We start from the raw sequence: 27,868 nt of genomic DNA on the forward strand, positions 1-27,868 counted from the left end.
CACGAATCCATTGTCCCTAGGGACACACACACACACACACACACACACACACACACGCACACTTCACACATTTAACATAGTTATAAACTATAATCTTAAACCCTAGAAACAATTCACCTTAGTAGATTCTGTTTTCTTTAGTTTACAAAAGAGAAAACAAGGTTCAGAATTGTTAAGTGGCGTGTCTGAGGTGACCCTACTAACAGGATCGAGAGTTGAGACCCCAACCCCTCCAGCTGGCCCGGAGCTTGAGCTTCTTACGCCATACTGCACTATCTCTACCAACCCCACCCTCTGTTCAGCTCCGCATGAGAACTAAATCAAGAAGGCAGAGCAGCACCTCAGCTGGAAACGTGATCATAGGGCAACTCAATTTTTTTTCCTGCTTTGCTCATGTCTGTGAATGACTGAAAGCATCATGAGCACAGATTTTGGGGTTACAAATAAATTTTAGTGAATAGGCGGATTTGTAAATATAGATCCAGGAATAATGAAGACTGACTGTATTAACCATAGCTAAACAATGTTTTGTACCTATAAGTATATGAGTTGAGCTCAGAACATATCAGCCTATTAACAGTGCTCAGTAATGCTTAAGAACTGGATTTAGTAATAATAATATAATTATACTCAGATATAATAATAACTGGTTTCAGTGGATTGTGGCGATTTTCAATGGCCAAGTCTGGCCATGTAACTGGGATGTGCCTATGTGACCGCCTCCCTGTAAGAAAACCCGAGGACCAACAGAGTTCGGGCTTCCTGTACCAATATGTTTCACATGCACACAGGTGGTGGTTTAAGGCCTGGAGACAAGGGGCATCCTGTGTGACCCAGCAGTGGGGCAACAAGGAGTCTGAGTCTGAGGTTTCTGGACCCAATTTAATACATACCCTTCTCTTGCTATTGCGCTATTGTATTCTTTGCCTGTAATAAAGCTGTCCAATGCGAATAAACTATTTGAGTCCTGTGAGTCCTTTCTGTAACTGAACACTTAAAGTAACTAATGTATAATTAATTCACATAGTAAATACTTAAAAATTGGATAAATAAGCAAATGAACGCAATTGCAAAAAACGTTGCTAGCCTTTAAAAGAAGAAACAGGTCTACCTCAAGTTAGTAGATTAGGAAAGAGTTCACGAATCAGGGGGAATTTGAGCGGGGCCTCAAATAATGAATAGGATTGAAACATACACTGATGGTCATACAAGAGATCCCAGGCTGAGGACACATTCTAAAAACAGTGGAGCGGTTATGTAGTGGATGCTGTGGTGCTCAACCTTCCTGGAGCTGGCTCACATTCCAATGACTGGTACACACCAGTGTAGAAAGACCAACCATATCAGCCCCAGGGCTCCCTGCGGAAAGGGGCAGAGGGAGGAGTTGGCTGGGATTCTCTCACTCGGTCCCAGGTATTTTTTCCAATGGCATGCCCCAATAAACTTTCAGCTGGCAAACACCCATCTCCGAGCCTTTATTTTCACCCTGAGAAATCTAACCTATGACAGAAGGGAAAGAAACAGCCACATTTGGGGAGGGCACAATTTAGTTTGGCCAGAACACAGAGTAAATGAGGTTGAGCATTGAAACGAGACAGACTGGCATGCCAGGTTACAGCCAAATCAAGCAAGCCCTTCATTAAAAGGCTAAAGCATTTGAATTTTATTCACTGGGTGATGAAAAGCCATTAAATATTCCTAGCAGGGGAAGAATAATATTAAGTTTATTCACAAGAAAATTAAACTAGCAGTACTGTGGAGCAGGGATCTCCAAAGCACTGTGTTCATATGCCACCACAAAATGACCAGATTAGAAAAGGGAAGCAAATTACTGAACTTCTATGTATCACAGTATTTTCTATAAAGCAAAAGAGAAAGAAATTAAGCTTTGCTAATACGAATATATGTTTTAATACAAGTGCCTTCACATAGCTGTGAGATGCATATAACATTATGCATTTTGGGAAGGTGTCGATTTTCTATAACGCAGTAGGTTCGCCAGCAGTGACCTTTTATTGTTGTTTTGTTTCCTTTTCAATGTATAGTGAAGTATTAGAGTTTATATCATTGGATAAGTAGATTTATAGTTTTCATCATGTTTTAATTGAAGTGACCTTCACAAAACAGACTACTGCATTATTTCCCACAAGATAAATGTAGATTAAAGAAATACTAGTAATACAATAATAAGAACAAGAAATGAGCAGAAATGAAACTTCTCCTACTTATAGTATAAGCTCTTCTTCAGTTACATTGCAAACTAAAAACAATGGCTATTTAATGATTTATAACAAGTCACGCAAAAATATTTGAAAACATCAAGAAGATAACTTGAAATATGGATTTATATCCATTTCATTAGCTGTGAACTGCACCCCAAGAATCTATAATGAATGATAAAGATATTAATGAACGGTGGAATGAAGACATCAAGATTTATACGATATTAAAAATACTGATTTTATCTTTCTCATCTTTTAATGTCTAGTTTTGTGTATGTTTTTCGATTTGATAATAGAAATACTTATGTAAGAGTATATATATTTTATACTTTTTATGGCTTGGTTTTCAAAACCACAGGATTGCATGATTACAAAGGTTACCTTAGTCAATGAATTGGTGATAAAGAAATCAGAAATAATTTTATTTTCACGTTCAGTTTGATGTCCAGCTGAATACATCCACATTTACGTGAAAATGACAACAAAAGCAACTAATATTATAGACCACCAACTACTTGTCTAAAGCCCTGTATAAAGTACTTTATGTGGTTCGTGTTCATGTCTTTTAGTCCCCACAACAAACTAATAAGGCACGTACTGTTGCTTGAGATGAGGAAAGTGAGGTTTTAGATGGTAAGATAACTTCATCAAGTCCACACCGCTAAGAAAAGGCAGATGCAAGAAACAAACCTAACTCCACAGAAGAGGCTCTGAACCTTTATGATACAGGACAGTTTGCTTTGCTCCCTGTTGAGACTAACTCAGTGAAGTCACATGCTCAGTGTGAGGGTTTGAGGAGAGTGAAATTCACAGGACACCAACAGGAAGGAAATAAAACGACTGCTGATCTGCTTGCTGGGGTTAATTAATAGGCATAATTTACATAAAATAGGCACAAACAGAGTGGTATTGAGGTATTTACCAGCAACATTCCACAATCTGAAGCAGAGAGTAAATAATACAGGTTAGGACTGTGGATAAGCAAGGCAAGAATGGTAAAACTTCAAGAAGCAAAGGTTATGAGAAATGGTTATTCTAGTGTTGAATAGAGTAACTACATTTGGGTCGGAAGATGTGTAGTACTGGGAGGGTACAAGGAGAAAAAGTAAGAAATAATTAGAACCAAGGATGACAAGGGGTCTACTCTGTGATAAGAATATCAAAGTTCCAGACCTTAAATATGTAAAAGTTCAACGTATGCCATGGCCCATGTAGGGGCCATACCAACATGTAGCTACTGAGGACTAATGCGGTGACAAGTATATTCTGCCATGGCCGTTATTAATGACTAACTTGGTTAATGGCTAGCACGAACTGAGCACAGACTGGGGTCAAACAGTGAGATACTGCATCATCTCATTTAATTGTCTCTAAATACCATAAAATAGAGATCATTATCATCTCACTTTAACAGATAATTGAAGAAACACAAAGACACTGAAATACTTTTCAATAAAACAAAAACAAAAAAATAGTTTTGTGCATGTAGTGAATTCAAACAAATGGATAAGGCAGAAGAATTGATAGATAGAATTCACAGATAAACCCTGCCTCCTTCTCAGTTTTGTCCAGAGCCTCCTTCTAGGAGAAAAGGTAGGCGAGCCTCAATAGTTTCCCAGAGTCACATTCCACTTGCCCTCCCTCTGCAGAAAATATAAGCAATTCTATTTGTTCTCATTCTCCTTGGTCTACTTCCACTGTAAATGAACTTTTCCAATCATGTAATAAAACAACAGAGAAAACAGAAAGTTAAGTAGAAAAGGCAAACTAAAATGTGACAGTTATAGGAGAAAAAAATTTACCAACTAAATATTTTAAAGAATATTCAGGAAAAAATCATGAGTACATTGCAGAGATTATAGCTGGTGGCAATCTATCTTTGTGAAAAAACAATAGTAATGGAAGGCAGTACGCAGCACTGGGAGCTGTGGTCAGTGAATTGGGTCCAACTTGTTTACCAAGATCTCTCTTCCAGGAAATCACTCTTCCCCCTCAGTTTTTGCTTGGAGGGACCCCAGCTAGCATCCCTGAAGGTCTGGCTCAAAAGTCAGTACTTCTGAGCACATATATCTTTACAGATAAATGTTTTCAGATTTTTTGGATATATACCCAGGAGAGGGATTTCTAGGTCATATGATAATTCTATTTTTAATATTTTGAGGAAACTCCACACTGCCTTCCATAGCGGCTGCACAAATCTGCATTCCCACCAACAGTGTATGAGAATTCCTTTTTCTCCACAGCCTCTCCAACACTTTATTTACCGTGGCCAAGAAATGGAAACAATCAAAGCATCCTTTGATAGATAATTGGATAAAGAAGATGTGGTATATATACACAATGGAATACTACTCTGCCATAAGAAAAGATTAAATGTGCCATTTGCAACAACATGGATGGATCTTGAGATTATTATGCTGAGTGAAATAAGGCAGGCAGAAAAAGTTGAGAACCATGTGATTTCACTGATATGTGGGATATAAAACTGAACGCAACAAAGGAAAAAGACAAACAAATAAACAAAAACTCACAGACACAGACAATAGTTTAGTGGTTACCAGAGGGTAAAGGAGGAGTGAGGTGGTAGATGAGGGTAAAGGGGATCAAATATATGGTGATGGAAGGAGAACTGACTCTGGGTGGTGAACACACAATGTGATTGATATACAGATGATGTATTACAGAATTGTACACTTGAAACCTATGGAATCTTACTAACCATTGTCACCCTAATAAATTTTAATTTGGAAAAAAAAAAGTGAGTACTTCTTCCCAGATCTTTCCAGCCGCAAAACACTCCCCTTAACTCTCAAAACACTTGCGATTTTTCTTGTAACTGAACCCATAGTCGTTTTTATCACAGCAATTTAAAAACCTAGTTTCCCTCTTCATTCTTACAATTATTTAATACGAGGTACTGGAGAGGCCAATATGAACCAGATAGGAATAGTGCCGATTCTCATGAAAGCTACAGTTCAATGGGGAAGACAAACTTTATGTTACACAGATAACTATTTAGTCATAAATGCTTTGCCAAGAAGGATAATGCAGGGGGCTCTGAGGAGACATTTAATGAATTTGGAGTGGGAAGGAAGATCTTTTTGAAGTGATCTATAAACTGGATTCTGAATTATGAGTAGGAATTGACAGGTGAGGACCAGGGTACAGAGTGTGGCAGAGAGAGGCAAGAAAAGACACAAATGCTGAGAAGCCTGGGGCTTTCCAAGAACAAAGAGATCAATGTGACTGAGAGAAGGGCGGAGGAGCTAACAATTCCAGAATTTCTATGCCATTTTAGGAATGTGAGATCTCATCCCAAGTATGATGAGAAGAATTATAATCACAAAAACAACGTGATCAGATTGGCCTTACTCTTCAAAAATAGAGGCTATCACTTTTGAATTGTTGATTTTTAATAACCACCCCCAGAACAATTCATTATACTCCATGTCATCAGAAAATATTTTTGAATGAATAGCCAATTCATCCATTATGTTATTTTCATCAATTAACCCTGCCCTCAGATTTTATTTATCTATTTTTAATGACTGACCTCTGTGACAGCATTATCACAATTTGAATAATAGCACGAGGGGGTAAAACAGAAAAGAGGTGGAAACAAATGAAAGTACAATGAAAATCCTCATCATGCAGGGGTATGCATGGATGATCATATAGACTGGTAGCTAATTCCATTATTGTTTGACAAGAAAAAAGGATTCTAAGATGCTATAACAGCTTATTTATGACAACTCGAAGAAATAGAGATCAAAGTGATATAGCCTTTGCTTCTGCATTCCGCAACGGAATATTTCTGCTATGACCATTACAATTAATGGCTAAATATTAGAGTTTCTTGTTTGTTTGCTTTGTTTTGTTTTGAGGCAGTAGATGACACAAGCCATTCACATTTAACTGTATAAAATAAGTTTTACTTTCTGCTTACTATGAACCTATTCTCAGATAGAACCTCCAAATATTGTTAAATCTAGAATCTACTTAGAAGTTCTGACTTCCAAATGAACGAGAAGATGAAGTTGGGTGAGAGGGACGGGAATGGATAAGACAGCATGTTTAAAACAAAACAAAACAAAACAAAAACAGAAAAACAACCAAAATAAAGAAACATGGACAACGGTTTGACTGTATACATAGCATACTGCAGGACACATTTTTGAAAACCAATTGGCAATCCAGTGATCCCCCAGAAGAAAAGAATAATCACTCAAGAGCTCAGGAGAGATAGCCAGGTAGAGTTCATTACTTCCCTTTATATTAAATTGATGCTTTTGTCTGAAAAGGGGCATCTTTGGGTCACAAGTCATTGCTACAACTTAATTATGCTGCCAGTATCTTTATAGAGAAGACAGCACACCCTAACAGCAGTGCTACATTCTCAAATCACTATTTAAGCTTACTTTTGTTTCTAGTAAGTTGCTGTGCCTGGGAATAGTGGAGAATTGCCATTCCTGGTGCTCTGCTTAATTAAAGTTACATATATATATATATATATATATATATATATATATATATATATATATATACATATATATTTAAAAAAAAAAAAAAAAAGCCTTGCTGCCAGAGAATAGCTACAACTTTGGCAGGGGCAGGACTAAGTTTCTCAGTATGGCCCTGTGCTAGGGTGTGTCAATCTTGACACTCTGGATGATGATTAGCAGAGACGGGGCAGTTAAACCTTTGTGTCCATTCACTCTCAGGCTTCTGCTGGAATTGGCAAATATTATAGTGACTGTTGTTTAAAAAGTAACTTTTTACTAGGAACTGGACTAAGACCACCAACTCCTTTCACGTAAGGCACCAAACAACAATAATGGTTTCTTGTCACTTCTGACCTGGCTTAGAGCTCAACCAGTGCCCCAAAGGGGAAAGAATATTACACTTGCAATTTTCTTCAAATATCTACATCTTTTAGATTCCCTTCACATTACAGTTTTATTAGTAATAATTTATTAATTTATTAATAATAACAAGTTTCAAAACAATGTTCTATTTATGGGCTATTTGTGTAACAGAACATCAATGAACAGATATTCACAAGAATTTAATATATACATGTAATATAAGCTGCTAAATGAATTCACCATTTAAATAAAATTGAATGATAGGGAGCTTGGAATTATCAAGTATGTAAGAAAATGACAGAAAAGTTTTGAATAATGACCAGAATGCCAAACTTCATCACATTTTAGATCTTATTGTCCAATTTCTAAGTATTTGAAAAAAATTTTACTGCTTTCAAAGTTCCTTTAGATATCACATTTTCTTCATGGCAGGAAATAACTCTAATGTACATTTTGGTAAATTATAGCCAGAAATAATCCTATAACATGTGTAAGTCTTGAAAAAATAATATATCAAAGTAAAGTCAAAAAACTATATTACAAAAATCAGTAAAAGTGTCAATTATTATTTGTCTGATTAAAATCCAATCTATTATATTCCTTTTTACTTTTAGAATTGTGCACATAACTTCAAAATACCTATTAATTCAAATAACAAATTATTTAAGAAAAAATAAAAAGCAAAAATGAAAAGACCAATTATTAAGCAAAGAAGTAACATGCAAAGCTAAAGCCTGATCTCTTTATTCATTTAACAAGTATTTATTGGCCCCCAGTAATTTGCCAGGCACAGTCCTAGAGCCTATGGGGAAACACACACAGCTTTGAAAAATCAGACAGATATCCCTGCCATCACGGAGGTTATATATACTGTTACTACAATATCGTTTCATTATATAAAATGTTTTACCTTTGTATATTCAATAACTTCTCAGATATTATTACTAAAAAGCACAGCTCTAAATAATAAGAACTTTTGGTATCAATCTCATAGTAACATACGCATTTGAACACTTGGCACAGTTAAAGAGGAAATGAAACTGGTGACTTCTTTTACCCATAAGAAAAAGGATAGATAACGCTGTCACTTACATGTAAAGCTTTGGACAGCTAAGTAATATAGATTTAAATTAAAAATGACAGATGCACTTACTTGAAACATAATGGTTACTGAAGTGAATCTTTATTACTTCAGTGTTGTGGTTAACTATTAAATGGCTCAAGTATTATTTTCAGGTGTGAATGTTGTGACCACTGTTGGTCAATGTCCTATGTAGTAATCACTGTTTTCCGGGTAAATCATGTTCTAAGAAAGGTGATTGTCCTATGTGGAAAACTTATAGTGGTGATAATCCCAAGTTAGTTTTTATCAAATCAGTACTCATTGATTTCATATGTAACCTTGCTGAATTCCTAAGCACAGAGAGTATGCCATATGACAACATGAAAGTATTCACCATAACTACTTTTTTTTAAAGGCAACAAGAATTTTCAACTCACTTTGGAACATTACAATTAACCTCTTTCCTTCTGAAGACTCAATATTCATTGGTGTGTCAAGGAAGAAAAAACTGTTACACATAAGTGATGCCCAATATCTATATAAATAAATTAGTATATCAGTTAGAATTTTCCCAAAAGGCGGTTGTTGAAAAACATTTAAGACCTTCCTATTATGGTCTGGCTTCCTCACTCTCTCCAGACGTACCTATGTTATTTAGATACAAACAAAATGTAAGAAAACTACATTCTACGAAAATATTTGCTCGATATTCTATCTCTTCCCCAACTTCTGGTCCCCAACACATTGCCACTACCAAATACGTAAATAAACAAGCAAACAAAACTATATATTTCCTCGTTTTTGTCAAAAATTAAACAGAAGTATAGGTGCAGGTAAATGGATACACAAGCAGGTTTCTTACTGAAGCACCATGTACAGCACACCCGGAGGGAAGGCATGCGCTTCTGCAGGTAGCTCTACCCGCAGGCATAGGTGGTATGAGAGAAGCAGACTACAGGAAAACAAAAGGTTACAGTGTGGCCTATCACAAGGGAACTAGCATCAGGTACAACAAATGTGGCTAGATATATAGTGAAAATACTAAATGAAAATTGCTGTAGAAACCAGAGAAAAGTGAAAACACGTGAAAAAGTATATACACTCTTTTTTTTTATTTTTTATTTTTTAATTTATTGGGGTGACAATTGTTAGTAGAATTACATAGATTTCAGTTGTGCAATTCTGAATCACATCATCCATAAATCACACTGTGTGTTCACCACCCAGAGTCAGCTCCCCTTCCATCACCGTACATTTGATCCCCCTCATTTCCTAAGTCAAACCCAAGCTCATCAACTTTAAGGCCGGCCCTAAGATGCCAACTGCATTAAGTAGAGATAAGTCTCAGCCTGAAAGTTTATTTCCTGTGATGTATCACTGTGGTTTTTGATTTTATATCTGTAGCAGTATCTTAAATTGCATTTGTTCCAAAACGAATTTCATGCTCAACTTGTTTTTCATAATTAAACTTCCTTTAGCAGTCCCTAATATGTGTATTATTAAAACTCATTAGTCCCATTCACACTTGCCTGTCATTTTTTGGCTGCACATTCACATATTGAAGTGCTCTGTTGCCATATATAGGAAGAAAATTAAATAGTAAATATGGGGACTTGAGCATTTTATGAGTGTCAGAATGAGAGAGTGCCTGCAAGGCCCATAAGATTTCACACAAAAGAGGCGTTACTGCTAAAGCTAACACGCTGACACATCTCTGATCTATAAAGTCTACAGTAATGGCAGCAGTAAAGCGTTCTGCCATTGACTAGAATTTCTCTTACATACCACGGAAATAGGCATAGAAGAGATTATACTGATTGTTATAAAAAGAATTCATATAAAATCCCCCCAAACTTTAATGTCTAATCATTTCAAATGCCTAGAGTGATTTACTAGTTTGCTCTGACTTCAGTAAAGGTTAGAGTTGGCAGTCTTTCTCTTTTACCCAGGTTTGCTACCAAATGGGTGTGTGGTTTTGTTGTTGTTGTTGTTGTCGTCGTTTTCTTTTTTTTATTTTGGCAGGGGATCTTAAAGGCAGAGATATCACAGCATCATAGGACTATTTGACACTGTCAGTGCAATACCCTTAACAACAAAGCAAGAATAATCAAACCTGTTACTGTTAAAGACTTATGCTTAGCAACAGTGGAGAATGTTGCCATGCCACACTGTTAAGCGGTCAGCTGCCTCAAAATATTTTAAATTATCTTTTAAAAGGTATTTAAAATGACACTCTAGATTCATCATGAGTGTTCATTTTTTTATTTTTCAATTTTTATGGGCTTTGCAAATTTGAGACATTAAAAAGTGAAATTTTAAATTAACTGCAAGTTAGTTTTGTTTTGCGTTTCTCAATAAAGCAAAAGAGATGAAAGATTTGCATTTGGGGCTGCCATTTGTTAAATTTCTACAAATCATTAAAGGATTGCCCTTTTCATTTTGCTTTCTGTTCAGTGTGTAGTAATTTAATTTTTAAAACTCAGTTAATGTAGAAATAACATTTAACTGTATTTAATCTTCTCAAAATTAAAAGAAGGTGCAGCAAAAGTGTTATCTCCCTCCTTGAATGTTAGGCCACTTGGAACATATGGAGATTTTCAGGGGACAGGTGTATCTGTTAAGCAAAGCTCCAGTAAATGCAACATCAGTTCTTCCATAGGGATAAGTTTTGGGGAATCCAATGGTAATTCTTATCATGTACATTAGGAATTGGGCTTGCAATTATTAAGGCTAATTGAGAGTTTCCATAACTTTACCCCAAATTACCACATTTTCTGTTATTCTGTAGCAAACTTGGAACTGATAAAAGCCACCATGTAATTTTTAATAATCATGACCAAAAATATGTATTTGGATAAGGTAGAGCAAAAATGTAATTAATTTTCTAAGTGAACTCTTCAGGTTTTTCAGTAGTCCTTACAGTGATCCTCTCTATTCATGGAGAACATTTACTTAACTGGTTACCTTGCTCTTCATGTATTGACTACAGTTTTTAGTGGTGTGTAGTTTTGTTTATTTTATTTAGATTGTTACTGGACTTCCAAAGTGAAATTACCACCTACAAAGTTTACCAAAGTTTTGTGCAGGAACTCCTTTTAGAAACCAAAGAGTAGGCCAGAGTTTTCCCCTTTTCATTCTCTCTGCCGAAAGAGAATAGAACGAGGGAGTGGAAAGTACTGATTGTTCTTGACAGAGAAAAATATTGTTCAAACAAGACAAAGGCACGTTAAGCTGAGTTGTCTGCTTTAGCACTAGGGAACATGCCATGACCACTGGTTCAAAGATTGCAAAAACATGCAAGTTAACTTTGAAAAGGACCTCCTTTATCATGTTTCATCTACTTTTTATACTCTTATTCTTCATCTACTTTTGTATCAACACTATACTCTTTTCAAGCCTAAAAAGAGAAATCCCAGCCCATCTCCCATTCCCCTTCAGTGTTTAATTATCATTTAATATGCTATTTGCTTGCTGTCTTCTTTTAATCATTTAATTAAAAAAAAAAAGATGTTAAATTTTACTGGACTGCGTGGCTAGGGCCAGTGGCTAGAATGCACCAACACACAGCACATCCATTCTTCTAGTTCATGCTGCACATCAACCACGTGACTTAGAGCTGTGTGAAATAAAAGGCAAACCTAGCCTCTCAGATATCTCCTTAAAATGAACAATTGGGCTTGCAGAAACTATTCCTTGCTATTTCTATCATTTTGAGACATGCTTATACAGTCTGCAGAAATAAAAACTAACATTTCCACTGTAGAATTCTTAGGAGACAGAACTTTTATATTTGCTATTTTATCTTTAAAAAGAAAAAATAAATGTCATGTGCTTGTTTCAAAATTTAGATTTCAGAAACATATATAGACACACAAATCCAGGAAGAAAGTTTGGTGAGTCTCCGCTTTTAATACCAGGATGTCTGATGTATTGTGAACTCCTGAAATAAGTACTGGGTGGATGAGTGCTTCAGATGACATTGAAGAGTTGCCTTTCAATGAGTCACAAATAATGAAGAAGTTTCAATGCTAAAACCATAAGGGTATCTACACACATTTTATAATCTGTAAACGAAAACCCCTGGGAAAAAAAATCTGATGCTTTTCTTCAGAAGATTAAAATGTACACAATACATTGTGTTATAGTTTAGTATCTATCTCCATGTCATTCTAATGTATTTGAATGTGTGAAGGTTTAAAATGTAACAAAATGGCCTTAAATAGAAAAAGCCAACTAAAATTATGATGCCGAATGAGGTGTCAGAAGAATGGGGGTGGTGTTCATTAACCTATTAACATATCTATCTATATAAATATATGCATATTTTAAATGAATCAGTTCTTTAGATGTTATTGTTCTGAACCTGTGTGGACACCAAAACTGGTTCAGAATAAACTGCTTTCCTGGATTCCAAAGCAACTTTTAGTTTCTTAAGTCAATTAATATTTACTCATTTGGGTAATTAATTTTAATTATATCTGCTGAAATTGATTTTCCCTTTGCAAATAAAGGTAAGCTTTTCTTGAGAGCTACAAAATACATTTTTAAAAGGGAGGGGGGAATTCCCCCTGAATTCAGCTGCAAGAAAATATCCGGGAACGCGCGCGCTCCACTCAGTCGGAAAGAAAAGCCAGTAAGTGACGAGGCAGCCAAGGTTGGGATGCATCAGAAATGCAGCGGCTGCTTGGCGCGCTCGCCATCCTGGGCCCTGGGCAGAAAAGCTGCAATGCCTTCCTGGACTCTTCCAACTCGAAGAAAGTTACCTTGGACAGTATTATGCAAAGTCGTGCAAGTGAATTACAAGACAACATGAGTGGCCACTCACTCACTTCTGTCTCTATCCGATTCAGTGACCCTGTAACCCTTTAGTGATCAGCTGAGAGAAGGGGGAGGCGTGAAGGAGAAAAGAGAATGAGGGGGAGGCAGAAAGACACAACATGAAAACGGCCAATTCTCCCTGCAAAATTGCCGGAAAAGCCAATAGAGACGCCGAAACCGCCGCGGAGCCAGCCGCGATGTCTACTTGGGCTTTCCCCCTCCACACTCAGGTATTCCAAGGCATCACTGCCTCCTCTCCTTAAAGTATCACTAGGAGAAAGCCCTGCATCCAAAAGGGATCCCCCAACTGGGAGATTTTCAATGCTAAGTTGAGAGCTTGGAGGGTTTGCTCAGCTTCCCCATTGACGCCACAAAAGAGGGTTTTTTAAGCTCCATCTAGGTAGCTCCCTAGCGATCCCGAGATGCGCGAGGTGGTTTTGCTTCCCCCTTTCTCCCATTTCAACAAGCACCGCGTCCGCAGCACCTTCCGCGCAGCGGCACACAAACCACGGCAGCACCCCCCCAATAAAAGACCCCCAAACTTACCCTCAGTAAGAAAAATCCACAGAGGGAGACCCCTCATCTTCCCCCAGTCCCCTTCCAATAATTCAAGGAGACAGTTTCTACAACACTTCGCCGTCAAATTCAAGCTGAATTGGTTAAAGTATTTACCAGTTTCTAGAGGCTTTTTTGGAATTTTGAGCACCAGGTAATTCTTGTTTCAGAATTCAAGATGCTTCCTTTATTTTATTTGTTTTTTTCTTCTTTAAGCAGCCGCAACCCCCGTTTTGCTCCCCCCCTTCTTCTCTTTTGCTTTCTTTCTTTCTTTCCTTTTTTTTTTTTTTTTTTTTATTCACCCACAGACACTTCCAAAACGTGTCGATTGATCCTTTTTTCTCTCCAGCTGCAACCACGATCCAGAGTCCTGGGGACCCAAAGCCACCTCCATGTAAATCCGACCATCAAGCAAGAAATACAAATGATCAAAAACGTTACTTCTTTCAGCTGCAATCAGATAATCCTACTAATCCAATAAATTTATCTCGATTGGAAATTGACCTCAAAAATGAATCCCCGGTGCTGATGTCCGGTAGAGCGATTTCGTAGCCCTGTTCGGGTGACCGAAAGAACTGTGGTTTCTTTCTTTCGCTCTTTCTTCTTTTTTTCAATCTTTTTGGATTCTGGGTGCACTGCTCGCAAAAATGCCGAGGACCGTGGTTTTCCCCTAATATAGGTTTCTACTCCAAATCGGTGCAGAATGAAAAATGGTACAAAGATACCCCTAGTGGCTCGAGATAACATTGCAGGGATCTCACTTTTTTTTTTTTTTCTTCAATCCCCTCTCCTCACGGATTTTTTTTTCTTTTTCTTTTTCTTTTTTTTCCCCCTGTAGATAACTGGCTGCTGCTGTAGTATTTAAACAAGAAAGCTGAATGGAAATTAACATGAATAGTATATGATTACTTGAAAAAAATCGTGTGATCTTTCTTCTTTGTTTTACTTTAAAGACTGAATCTTCTGTGCTTCTGTCTCCCGCAGTATCCATCTTTTCTCTACAGAACTTTCCCCAATGGCATTTAGTAGCTAAAATGCCAATTTAGGGCAGTTAGTGATTTCAAAGCAAGTATATTTGTTTCCTGTGTGACTATAGATATCAAAAGACGCTCTAATATTCCTAAAACATGCTCCTTTTAGAAAAACCCTTAACAGTGTTTTGCTTTTTTTTCCTTTAAAGGAATATGAGTGTACATACCAGGGGTGCCAAAAAAAAAGTATATACATTTTAAGAGATATTAACACTTTGGTCAACATTGCTCGAGCAGTAGTTCGCCATAATAAGAAGTGTCTGAATACTGATGGTAACCACTTCGAGCACCTCTTGCAATTGCAGAAGTTAAACATGACTTGTGTTCATCCATTGCTATCAGTATATATTGAGTATTACAATTTTAATACTTTTTTCCTTTCTTAAAATGTGTATACATTTTCTTGGCACACTCTGTATATACAATCTCTTCTCATTTTGAACCTTTGATGTTCACTCAGTAAAGCAGATCGCTGCTGGGACCCTGTGGCAAGAGTATGATCTATGTGCCATTACATGGGCCTCTATCATTGTTGCCCTGCATCCTTCGCAGTTCAATGACTTACAGATAACTACTAGCATTTTTCGCAGGTTTTAGAGAAAAAGAGCCAATGCCATGAGTTTTAGGACTCATTTTTGGTAAGCAATACTTCACAAATTTATTGTGCTTACCAGTGACCCAGGAATCTTTTAAAAATGAGGACTGTGAATCTGTAGAACCAGAGAAAGAATGAGATTCTGCATATCTAACAAGCCCTCTGACACACTCTGATTATCAATGGCCTAGTAAATCCAGGAGGTTGGATTAACTTTTTTGCTGGTGGGTGCAGGAGCTGCAAGGACTCCAAGATCTTTCACTGTGCTGACTAAATAATTAACCCCTTTTAGTGTAGGAGCTGTTAAGGAGTCAAAAGACCTTCATTCTACCACTGGTTTTGCTCTTAACTGGTTATGTGACTGTGAGCAGTCACTTTTTGACCCACAGTTTATAAATCTATTAAAATTAAAGAGTAAACCCAAATAAATGAGTAAAATATATGTTCTTTGATAGGAGACTCAATATTGTAAAATAATCTATAAAATTAATGTAATTATTATAAAAAGCCCACTATAGTTTTTCAAGAAAGTTGAAAACTTAATCCAAAAATTTGTTTGCAAGAGCAAAGGGTCAAAACTTGTCAGTACAATTTTTAAGAAGAAGGTATTGGGAATTCCATATGAACTATTAAGGCTTAATACAAAATGACAGTAATTGAGGCAATGTAGCCTTGGTTTAGGAATAGAAATTAGCTCACTAGAATAGAGGGCTGGGAAATATATTGACAAATTTGTAGAAACTTGATACATAGGTGTCACTAGAGAGCAATGCAAAAATGAATTATTCAGACAATACATTAAGCATATGAAAAAATTATAATACTAGCTCTCAACTTCACACCTAAATAAATATTTAAAGTAGGATAAAGACTTAAAGATGCAGAGCAAAGCTTAAAACTTTTAGAAAAAGATAACTATGATTTGGAGTAGATGGAAAGAGAAGGATTTTTAAACATTAAGATATAAAAAGTGAAGTCCATAAAGGAAGTATGTTAAATTTGATATATTAAAATGAAAACTTCATGTACATCAAAAAAAGTCAAGGAATAGACTAAGAAAAGATATTTGTTATGCATATAACCAAATAAGGATTAGTATCTAAGTATATAAAGCTTTCTTATAAATATATAAGGACAAAAAATATGATAGAAAACAGCGAGCCAAGATTAACAACCAATTGACAGAAAATTCTCAATGTCCAATAGACATATGGAAACAGTATTCAATTTCCTAGTTATTAGAGAGATACAAGTTAAATGATGGACTATCATTTCACAGCTATGAAATTGGCAAAAAATTTTAGGTCCAGCAATGCCAAGTATTGATGAGGATGTGGAGCAAGCACAGAAAGTATGTAATACAGCAACAACTTTGGAAATCAATTAAGTGATAGGTGAATGTTTGCACATACTAAAACCCATTCTCCCCACTCCTGCATACTTCTCCACACATGTACATAAAACACCCATTACAGAATTATTTGAAAAGCAAAAAAAGGGGAGTTGGTAATCTAAATACCTTTTGATAAATAAATGGACTGGTAATGTATAGACTATTCGCATACTGCAATACTGTAGTAGATGCAGTAGAAAGAACAAGGAATGCACTATAGCTACTTGAGTTATTCTGGGTGGATTCATCTCAGAAATGCAACGTGGAGCAGCAATAACAAAAGCAGATTGCAGAAAGATACCTGTGGGATGATACTATTTTTAAATCAAGTTTTAAAACATGAAAAATAATTATACCTATTATTTTTTGAGCACATCTATGTGTGGCTAAAGTACATACACATGCATAACAATGATAACCATGAAACTCAGAATAGAAAATAGAAAAAGTGGAGAACCATATGATTTCACTGATATGGGGATATAATACTGAAAACAACAAAAGAACAAGACAAACAAATGAAGAAATAAAAACTAATAGATACGGACAACAGTTTGGTGGTTATCAGAGGTTAAGGGGGGAGGGGAGTGCGAGATGAGGGTAAAGGCGATCAAATATATGGTGATGGAAGGAGAACTGACTCTTCTGGGTGGTGAGCACACAATGGGATTTATAGATGATGTAATACAGAATTGTATATCTGAAATCTATGTAACTTTACTAAATATTGTCACCCCAATAAGTTTTAATTAAAAAAGAGAAAGGAAAGAAAAGAAAATGGGGGTTAGTGAAATTGGGAAGGCATCACAGTGAGCTTCAGCTGAATCTTCAGTGCTTTATTTTTCAGACTTAATCTTGAGTACACAGGTGTTTATAATATTACATATGAAATATTTGTACGCCTGAACTATTTCATTAAAATGCAATATTTAAAGTAGATGATTTCTATGAATGCTTACAGTATTAGAAATTTTTCTAATTAGAATAAGTATATGTAGAACTGAAAAAAAAAACAGTACGGGAGTTCAGAAATTCATGATGTGTTTTCTATATAGAGATTTAAAATATCTGTAACACTTTATATTTCTAAGAAGTGGATATAGATAAGTGCTTATTTATTTCTTTAATGCATATGAAAATTTCCAGCTATCAAGCAAAAATTGCCATCTAAATGAGAAAAACGGGGTTGAAATAGGGGGAAAATATAACCCTCAACTAATTCTTTCTTGTATTTTCCTTTATTCTTGCATATAATATCTCATATGTATATAGTAACAAGGCCTCTGGAATTGTGAAACAGGCAAACAGTCGATTGTGTTCAGCTCTGACCAGTTAACAGGAAACCACCAAAGCCAGAGTAGCCCTAACCCAAACAACACAAAAGACAATTCTTCCAGAATATTGAAAATACATATGTAAATTCAAATACGGAGGCTTTGTTGACAGGAAATATGAGAACTTGAAATCTCATTTCAAGTCATTAAACAGTATTTTTCATAATTCATGAAAAATAAAAGATACTGAATGTTAGGAAAGAATTTTTGTAGAGTCCAGTCTTAGAAATAAAATAGTTAGATTAGTAGTTAATATCACTCAACTCACGATAGATACCTGGACAAATCGTCAAACAATCAATATTTAACCATTCAGAACAGTGGTCTTGAGCAATAACCAAAGCAGCTTTGTGATCAAGAAATAGTGAGAGGACAATTTAATTTCCTTAGAACAGACAAGAAGGAAGGGGTAGAGGTAATATTTCTGAAATTTGGAGAAGTTGACATATTCTTTCAGCAACCAGCTACTGAAAACTGCAGCTGCCTACTGGGCACAGTCCAAGCAGCATTTCACAGGAGAGCTGACTTTGATACAAACAACCACCACAAACCCTAACTTTGCTATTGACAATTAATTTCTTGATTGTAAATGGTTAGTTGTTGTTTTGAATTAATACTTCATCATCCATACTGAAAAGTTAGATATTAGTTATTAATATACGTAGAAAGTAAACATTTTCTGTATGTTTAAGTACAAACTGGTTTGAAGGTTAAGGTAGTCAATGAAGGATGAAGAGTAACAGAAGAAGTACAAAGATGAAGGTAAAACATGAATCAAACTCATGTCTCTCCCTAGTGATTTACTTTATAGAGAGCATAGAAATTTACTTAATCTTTGTGTCCCTCAGAGTACAAATGATTAGTGAATGAATGACTTAATAGATCAAAGAGTGAAACAAGCTGGTACATGAGAAAAACAAATTTATTCTCTATATTGGATGGGCTTGCTAATCTCTCTTCAGAGAATAGAATTAATAGAGGAGGGAAGTAAAAACAATTATTATGACTAACGATAATGAGAAATAAAAGGCCAGAATTGGCAAACTTGAGTGTCAATTAGAATAGGGGATTCCAATTTGATTATGTCACTAAAATCTCAGCTATGTTAAACCCCATGGTAGGATTACACATTCCATTTTGGTTTCTATACTTTAAACAAATAAAAAATGATTGATTAAAACCAAGTGGATCATGTACAGAAATGGCATGATTCTACTAAAAAAATAAATGAGACAGTATTTGTTGTTTTTAATATAAGAGGAGTCATTATGAAAAGAGAGTTATGATTTATTCGGGGGATAACTGATATAAAGGCACTTTTTTTTATGACCAGGTCAAATCAACTAAGTGCTGCCTGGTAGTAAATATTTTAGGATGTTATGAAAGATTGGTGCTCTATGTCTGAAAAAAATAAATAACGTAAATTATAGTAAAACAAATTTCTAAAACAAGTCTTGGGAAAAAATATTCCTCTACCATCTTCAGAACTCCCCTGATGTAACCTCATTTTAAGTTCTCAGACTTGAATCTAAATGAACAGCAATTGGGAATTATGAAAAGCATAAAAATAAAAAGCATTGCAACATTTTAAGGCCTAACCGCTGCGAAGGTGGCTGTTTGCGAGGGGGTTCTACAGGGAAGAATCTGTTCACACAATCCTCCTTAATTAGAAAAGACTACTTAAAACACTTGATTGATACTGAATATTTCAGGTATGCATTCAGAAAACACACCTGCTTGAACACTAAATTTATACATGTTTCTCTATATTTTATGGTTTAAAGACTTGAATTGGAAACCAAGGAAGTCATGATCAAGACTATATATTTTAGGATGAGACTGTCACGTGGAGAAATGGGGCTTCTTCATCAAGGTTGGTTTGAGATACTGAAACATGTTTAAAGTTCAGTGGCTTAAATCAGAAATAAATCCAGATTTTCAAAATAAACTCACATCATTTTGAACTGTTAAAAACTTCCAAATATTAATGCCATTCTGCTAATAATATGTTTTCTTTCTTTTTGAAGGTACTCTTTTTCTATATCTATAATTTATAGTTATATTTAATTGGTACAATTACTCTTTACTTAAAATATATCAGCATTCTACTTCAAAGATTTTAGCTATTCATAGCTGAATACATTATTTTATAGAATATATTATTTATTTTGAAATAGATTTTTACATATTTGAGAGACTGAGTAGTATTTTTACTGACCCTCTATTAATATCATGCAGATTCTCTTGACATTTTAGCTGCTTTTGACTCTGTCATACCATGATTGATTTCAGGACCTTGTAGTATAGTCTAGAGCGACTTAAATTACAAAAAAAAAAAAAATGATCTTAAGTATTCCTTTAGTACTGAATAAATACAAACAAAAAATCATCCTATTGTACATCATGCATTGAAGCTTATTGTATAGTATTTATTTGAGTCTATATTTCTAGTATTATCAAAAATTTCTATAAAATTTCACCCAATTGTGGAAAAGCCACATGAAAATTAATGTTCTGTAGCTCAATCTAGAAAATAAAATTTTTAGTTATATCCCTATGGCATTGCCCTTTTATTGTATCACAGATACAGTTTGGGTATTCTTCTTTTTCTGGGTAAGATTCTACGCTAATTATACAACTAAAATAACACTAGTCTAGATTTTCATTATTGTTCACTTGGTGATTTGATGAACATTATCTACCTGTCTCAAAATATTTAGTTCCATAATTTCTTAAACATTAAATAAAGGAGACCTTTAAATGACATCTCCAAAAGGAATGGATATTTCTGTATTTGTCTCTTCTGTTTGTGTGTGTGTACATGCCTGTCTGTCTCTTCCTATTTTTTCCTCTCTCTCTGTCCCTCTCTCTTTCTCTCAAGATCTCTAAACACATAAATCCACCTTTTTTAGTTAATTTTTGAATATTTACCTCAAATTGGGAATTATGTCACAAATGTTTCAAAAGTATGAATTTTCCTAAAATCACTTGTATTTGGTTTTAGAGCTTGCTTTTATTGCATGTAAATAAAACTATTTTGGGTGATCTAGATACAAACAATAGAATGATGTAATGAAAGAATGATAAAGCCATATTGCATTCAATGTGTATGAAGTCGTTTAGTCTTCCAACCATCTGTAATAAAAATCAAGACCCCCCTAGCCTAAATGTTGTGGCTTTTTCTCTGAAAATTTCCCAAAACTCCCTAGAGAAAAATAACCCAATCAATGGTGTTTTGTTACTTTAAACAACATATAATCTTGACCCTTTACAGTAATTTTTAAATAGCTGCTTAAGTAGGTTACATAGAGAAGGTAATGTGAAGATATTTCAAAACAAAATTTGTTATAAATCTCAAAGTTGCTAGACTACCAGGATAGACAGTTTATGTGTTAACAGAAAGTTTATCTACTGCTTGATGCAATGAGAGTGTAACTCTTGGCAGTCTGCAGTACATTAAACCAATTCACAGTTCACTTCCTCATCTTCATCACTCACAAGTTTGATAACAGACATAGGAAATACTTTGTAGTCAATATCAGTTTTACCAGGACTCAAAATAATGACTAAAACAAATGGAACACATTTTAACTATGGCCTAAAGAATTTGATAGTCCCTGTATAGACTCCAAAGATATCCTTTTGCTAAACAGGAAAACAAAACAAAACAAAACAAAACAAAAAAGAACAAAAAGGTTAAATGACTGACTTAACTAAGGTCACGCTGAGTTCAGGGTCATCACTACATGAGAAGCTACTGCACCAAGCCACTTCAGACTTGTTGTTGTTTATGTTTGGTTTTTGGTATTAAAATGTCATTGTTCTTAAAGTATTTGACCACAACCAAATTTTTAAAATTGTAATTAACAAATCAAGAAAGCACAACACTAAATATTCTTAATGTAGCAAGAATTACAGCCTTCCAAAGATGTCCACATTTTAATCCCTAGAATTTGTAAATATGTTACCTGACATGACACAGGGACTTTGCTGATGTGATTAATTTAAGGATCTTGAGATGGGATCAATGTAATCACAAGGGTCCTTATTAACAGGAAGTCAAAAGAGTCAGAATCAGAGTAAGAAGTATCATAATGGCAGCAGAGCAGAGATGTGATAAAGAGCAAGAGAGAGAGAGAGAGATTTGAAGATGCTAGACTGCTGGCTTAGAAGATGGAGGAAAGGGTCATAAGCCAAGGAATACAGGTGGCTTCTAGAAGTTGGAAAAGGCAAGAAAATGGATTCTGCCATACAGCCTCCAAAAAGAATGTAGCCCTTGGCAACGCACTTTAGACTTCTGACTTCCAAAACTGCAAATTCATAAATTTGTATTGTTTTAAGCCACTAACTTTGTGATAATTTATTACAGCAGCAACAGGAAACTAGTACACTTAATTAAAAATATTAAATGTGTTCTTGGAATAATTAATGCTGCCCAATAGAAACATAATGTATGTTACCTAAGCAATTTTAAATTTCCTAGTATACATTTTAAGAAGACTTAGGTGAAATTAAATTTAATAATGTATTTTACTTAGCCCAATATATAAAAATATTATCATTTTGATATGTAATCACTATCAAAAACTAATAATGAGATATTTTATAATTTTTCATACAAACTCATCAAAAATCAAATGTGTACACTGGATATCTAGGTGTCTACAGCACATCTCAATTTGGACTAATTCCATTTCAACAGTTGAGCTCAGTAGCCACAGATGGTTAGAAATTGCCATATTGCATAATGCAGCTATAGACTGCAAGAAACAAAGAGAAAAAATCATACATTTTATATAGATAATTCTAATATTCTTTTATCCGTAACAATCTAGATTAAGAATCACTTAAAGAAATCAGGATGGTTGTATGGTTAATTTTCTGATAACTTTGTACTTGGAAAATTTATTTAAGAAGATCAGAAAAGGAACAAAAATAAAAAAGAACATGAAAGAACAGTATGATTACCTACATAATGGTATTGAGTTGTTTGATGTTAGTGAAAAATGCTAAGGATAATAGAAAAAAATGTATCCAGTATTTTCAGAGCAAAAAGATAGCCAAAAATATGATAAGAATGACATTGCTTGGGGCCAACTATGTAGTATGAACAAATGACCAACAGAAAAGCAAAACTATTAAACCCTTCCTTTCAATTTCTCCGTAGAGAAGAATGATGTTTAAACTGGAAAAGAATATGATGGTGAGGAAATAGTAAGAAAGCCTGAAGGTGATATAAATTAGTTTTAAGATTCCAGGTTCAAATCCATTACCTAAAAGGATACTAAAAATACTTGAAGATGTGTTCTTGGAACTAGTACCTATTAACTTTGAGTCATTATGGAAGAGTGCCAAGAAAATCATTAACTGTCCCGGTTTTCAAACAAGATTCCAAAAACTAAAGTTTACTATTCTTGACATTAACAGAAATTCTAGAACCCATGCTCACATGTGATCACTAAGTATATGTCATATCAGAATAAAATCTTTTTATTACACTTACTGGAGTAGCAGATCATAAATGTGGTTTGAATTGTTTATCTCTACTTCATCCAAGGCCTTTTATAAAAACTACTCATAATTTTCTTCTTGACAAAAGTATGACGTATGGACTGAATATGTTGTAGTTGAGTAGATCCTTTGAAAATTGAACAATCATTCTTCTGTAGCATCCAATGAATATTCTTTGATGTTCTCTTCTCTTTTGCCTTTTTTGAGGATAAAACTTTCTAAAGGAACTTGTTTTGTGATAAGCCTGTCCATTAAGTAAATTAGTCTAATGGTGGGTATGAATAAGAAGCTTTAGTAGGAGCTTGCCTGAGCTCATAGACTTTTAAATAGATGATTTAAGACCATCAACTGTTTTTGGAATTATATTTTTCACTGATGCTTTTTCAAACTATTTGATAAGGAGTTTGATATCAATTATTTTTATATTAAATTTTGTCCATCAAATTTTGATATCTAGTGTCACTCTGTGTCCTCTATTGCAACAAAGAAATCAAGATCACCTTATTTTTGGTTTAGTCACTGATATAATATGAATATTTCTATTTAATTAACCAACCATATTTTTATCAAAAGGCATTTCTATTGATAGTATTTAATTGAATTACAAAGAACTTTGGGTTGTAAGTAGAGTAATTTTAAAAACAGCTTCACTAAAACAGCTTTACTATTAATCCAAATTTAAAACAAATCAATTAAAATACAACTCAATATCAATCTTAATTTTGGCTGCACACATTTCAAATGAATTTTTATAATATAATGGCTATGTTCTTTCATCATGTTTGACTCATAATATGGGCAAAATCTAAATCTTCTCTCTTCCTAGAGGTAGATCAAGAAGCAATATAACTGACAATAATAATAGTAACAGTAACAGAAAAGAAAATAGTCTCAATATAACTTGCCTCCCTCCTTTTCTCATGTTCTCTCTTTTCCTCTCCTCTTCTACCTCTCGTGTTTAATACATGTATATTAAACACAATATATAATATATAATTATATGTATATTAAATATATTAAGATAATTAAGTATATTTAATATAATATGTAATACAATACATAAAACATACAAATGAGGATATACATATTTCCAGGTGGTTATTGCAGACTAACATTACCTACTTCTTTGCTCTCTCAGCTTTCTTGAAGTCATGCCGATTTATCAGTCAAAATAATAAAAAGAATGTCAACTCACATTTGTTGAACGTATCCTCTATACTCAGTTCTTATGTGTATCTTTCAAGTTTTAAGGGTACATTTAATTTTTCCTACTTTTACAGGTCAGTAAACTGAAACCCAGTAACAGTAAATGACTTGCTGCCACTAACAGACTAAACTGAGATTGCATTTGAATTTAAATCCAACTCTCTTGTGCTTCTATTCATTGTGAAGGGTGGTGAACTCAGAGCTAGAATAAAGATACTGAAGAAATGACTCAGTGCCCAGAAGTTAATATAAAGGAATGGTCAATTGGGATGTCCCCCCAAAAGAGAGGGGATCACCTTCGAGTAAAGGAATGTCCCATGCACTTCTCAAAAAGCAGAGATAATGACATGATTAGATTAGCTTCCATCTCCCTGTCTCACGTAGGGCCAATGCTATGACTATTTTGAAGAGCAATAGAGGCTGAGCGTGTCCCCTGTAAACAGACATGGTTATTTCATCCCTCTGCAAAGATGAACTATGTACTGAACTGAGGGTCAACATCAGGAGGGCATTGCCAAGTGTTCAACTTGAGACCAGTTTGGAAAATCCTCTCTAAATACCGGTCAGATGAGAGAAAATACCCAAGCTGCCCCAGCCAACACTCTGGGTTGCTAGTAAGAGTTACTTCCCCTGATTATCTGGGAAATGGTGCTAGCTAGAAACCACAGACAAGACCAACATTGAAAGATGGAGCCAAACGTACCAGGGAAGCGTGATAATAGTAGACTATGATAGCAGAAGAGTAAACTAAGGTTATGGACAGAGATCACAGAGGACCTGGTAACAACAGCACTCCTTATCCAGGAATTTCAAGAGACACTGGAATTCTCAACATGGACCCACATCGGTTTATGGCTGCATGGCTATGCCACCCCCATCACAGCCCTCCCCTTTCCTCATCTAATTTTCATTCAATGCTTTCCTCACACTCACAGCAAAATAAAGCTTTTATGAAATAAATCTGGTTAAATCATTTCTCTGTTTATTACCAGAATTGGTGCTTTTCACCAGAGTCCCACTAAAATCCCTTGAGGGGGAGGTTAAAAGTACCAATACTTAGGCCTGCCTCTCAACCCCCTCAAATCAATTAAATCAGAATGTCTGGAGCTAGGGCTAAGTCACCAACACTTTTAAAACACTCCTAAATGATTCTGATGAGTAGCCAGAGGTAAGAACACTGGCCCAGAGGGTACATTGTAAACTCCATAGAATGGTAATAACTCTTTCTTAAAGCGGACCCTGCTAATCCAGACTGATCTGCACAGGATTTGCTATCAGATGGACCTGGGTTCGATTTCTAAGTTTTTCACTTGCTAGTGACACTTTAATGAGTTTCTCTTTCCTCATCGACAATCTAGAAATTGATACAATATTTGTAGAAAGGCAGAATTATCTATTTCCCTCCAACTTCAGTCTCCCCCTGTTCACTCTGAGTACAGAAATATCTTTTAACCTAACACATGTTTAAGTTTTGCTGTTGGGAATGATCTGTATTAACGAAAGAGCAGGTTATTGATTTTATAAATGCTCCATTAAAACACCACCACCAACAACAAAAAACAAACACCTAAACCTCCTCTCCATAGCTTTGTAAGGAACATACTATGAACAGAAGATACATAGTATTTCAACTTAATACGTGCTCACAAAATGAATAAATAACTCATAAAAACATCCTGGGATGTAGGGTTACAGTCACTTTCCAATGAAGTATATAATACTTATTAATGTTATTTTTTAAAATAAAACTCATTTAAAAATTGTGGAGGTTTTAGTTCTTTTCTAGGCAGACAAACTTGAACTAATAAAGGTGTGATATTAGACATTTGACACTTTTATTAGATAATGAGATCTCTCTCATGCTGGGTGCATATTTAACATAAGAGATTCGCATTATAGAAATACGTTTCAGCATAAGTGATATTTTCCTTAAGAAGAGTGTGCAATAGAGTATACAGACACTGAATTATAATTGTGCATCTGAAACTTATATAATGTCATTAACCAATGGTACTTCAATAAATTTAATTTTAAAATAAGAATATGAGTCATTTATAAAATACAGTTCACTAAGTACATTAACATATATAATTGTCTTTGACTTTTGAAACATTTTTTGAGACAAGAAAGTAGGTAATATTTGTTCTTTTTTATGATTAAAAAAATGACTGAGGAAAATTGACTTCTTTATGGCCACACAGGAGTTTGTCCAGTAGAAATCAGACATTGGACTCCCAGTCTGAAATTTCTAATAGCAAACAATGCTATTTTTCCTAAATCGGCAGAAAAGACTTAAGATAGCTTGTAGCTTTCAAATATTTTTGGTGGGTGGAAGTAACTTTTCCAAAAAAAAAAGAAATCACATGAAATTATAAGCAAATATTTCAGGTAAGAACAGAACTGAATGGTGAACACACAATGTGATCTATAGATGTATTACAAAATTCTACACTTGAAACCTATGTAACTTTACTAACCATTGTCACCCCAACAAACTTTAATAAAAAAAGAAAAAACAGAACTGATGTAGTAGAGAGGAAGAAAGCTGGGGACTAAAGCCATGCCCCCCACACTCCTCCATCCTTACCGGCAGCAGCCTCCAGGTGGGCAACTTGAAGCATGATGGGAAAACCACTTGCTCCTTATACAGATGAGGAAACACAAGCCTCAGAAATCAAGAGATTTGGCCAAGAAGCTCACTCAATTAAGGACTTCGAGTCTCTTGATTCCTAATCAAATGCTCTTTTCCCTACGTTATGTCATCTAGAACATACGGGCATTGATAGCCTTGATTACCACCTCCAAGACGGTCACTTGCTTTCCTGTCCAGCCATCGCTCTTTCCACATACTGCTTCTCTAAGTCTGCTGAGCTACTTGCGGTTTTGCTTTTTATTATTATTATTATTATTATTATTATTATTATTATCATTACTATTATTTTCAGGTGTACAAAACAGCATAGTGATTAGACATTGACACACCTCACAAAGTCATAACCCCAATCAGTACTTGTGGTTTTTCAAATCCACCATGCTTAAGCATTTGACTTTACTATATAATTTTCTCTTTGTCTGGAAAGTTCTCTCTTTGAAAGCCCGCTTTGCCAACCAACTCACCATCCTAACTTCTGCAGATCCATTAAATCTTACTTTAGTCAGCATTGACTCTAAACACACTTCCATGACACCACCTCCCACACCCCACCCTCACTACCACCCCACCCCACTTCCCACTGTTCCAATTCCTAAACTGGGTTAGGGTGTAATCTTAGTCA

General features: G+C 35.0%; 1 protein-coding gene across 6 annotated transcripts in view; it reads right to left on the bottom strand.

Annotated features, from left to right (window-relative positions):
• Positions 1-27,868, bottom strand: part of NLGN1 (neuroligin 1) — a 775,355-nt gene that overhangs the window by 615,557 nt on the left and 131,930 nt on the right. For 4 of the 6 annotated variants that reach the window (XM_033135138.1, XM_033135129.1, XM_033135118.1 and 1 more), the window contains exon 1: positions 13,515-14,180. The exons of the other annotated variants lie outside the window; for them this stretch is intronic. The gene's annotated coding sequence lies outside the window, so the exon portion shown is untranslated. Of the gene's footprint in view, positions 1-13,514; positions 14,181-27,868 lie in introns of those variants that run through there. 6 annotated transcript variants of the gene reach the window in all.

This window comes from Rhinolophus ferrumequinum, chromosome 2, assembly GCF_004115265.2.
Source record: "Rhinolophus ferrumequinum isolate MPI-CBG mRhiFer1 chromosome 2, mRhiFer1_v1.p, whole genome shotgun sequence".
Taxonomy (NCBI): domain Eukaryota; kingdom Metazoa; phylum Chordata; class Mammalia; order Chiroptera; family Rhinolophidae; genus Rhinolophus; species Rhinolophus ferrumequinum.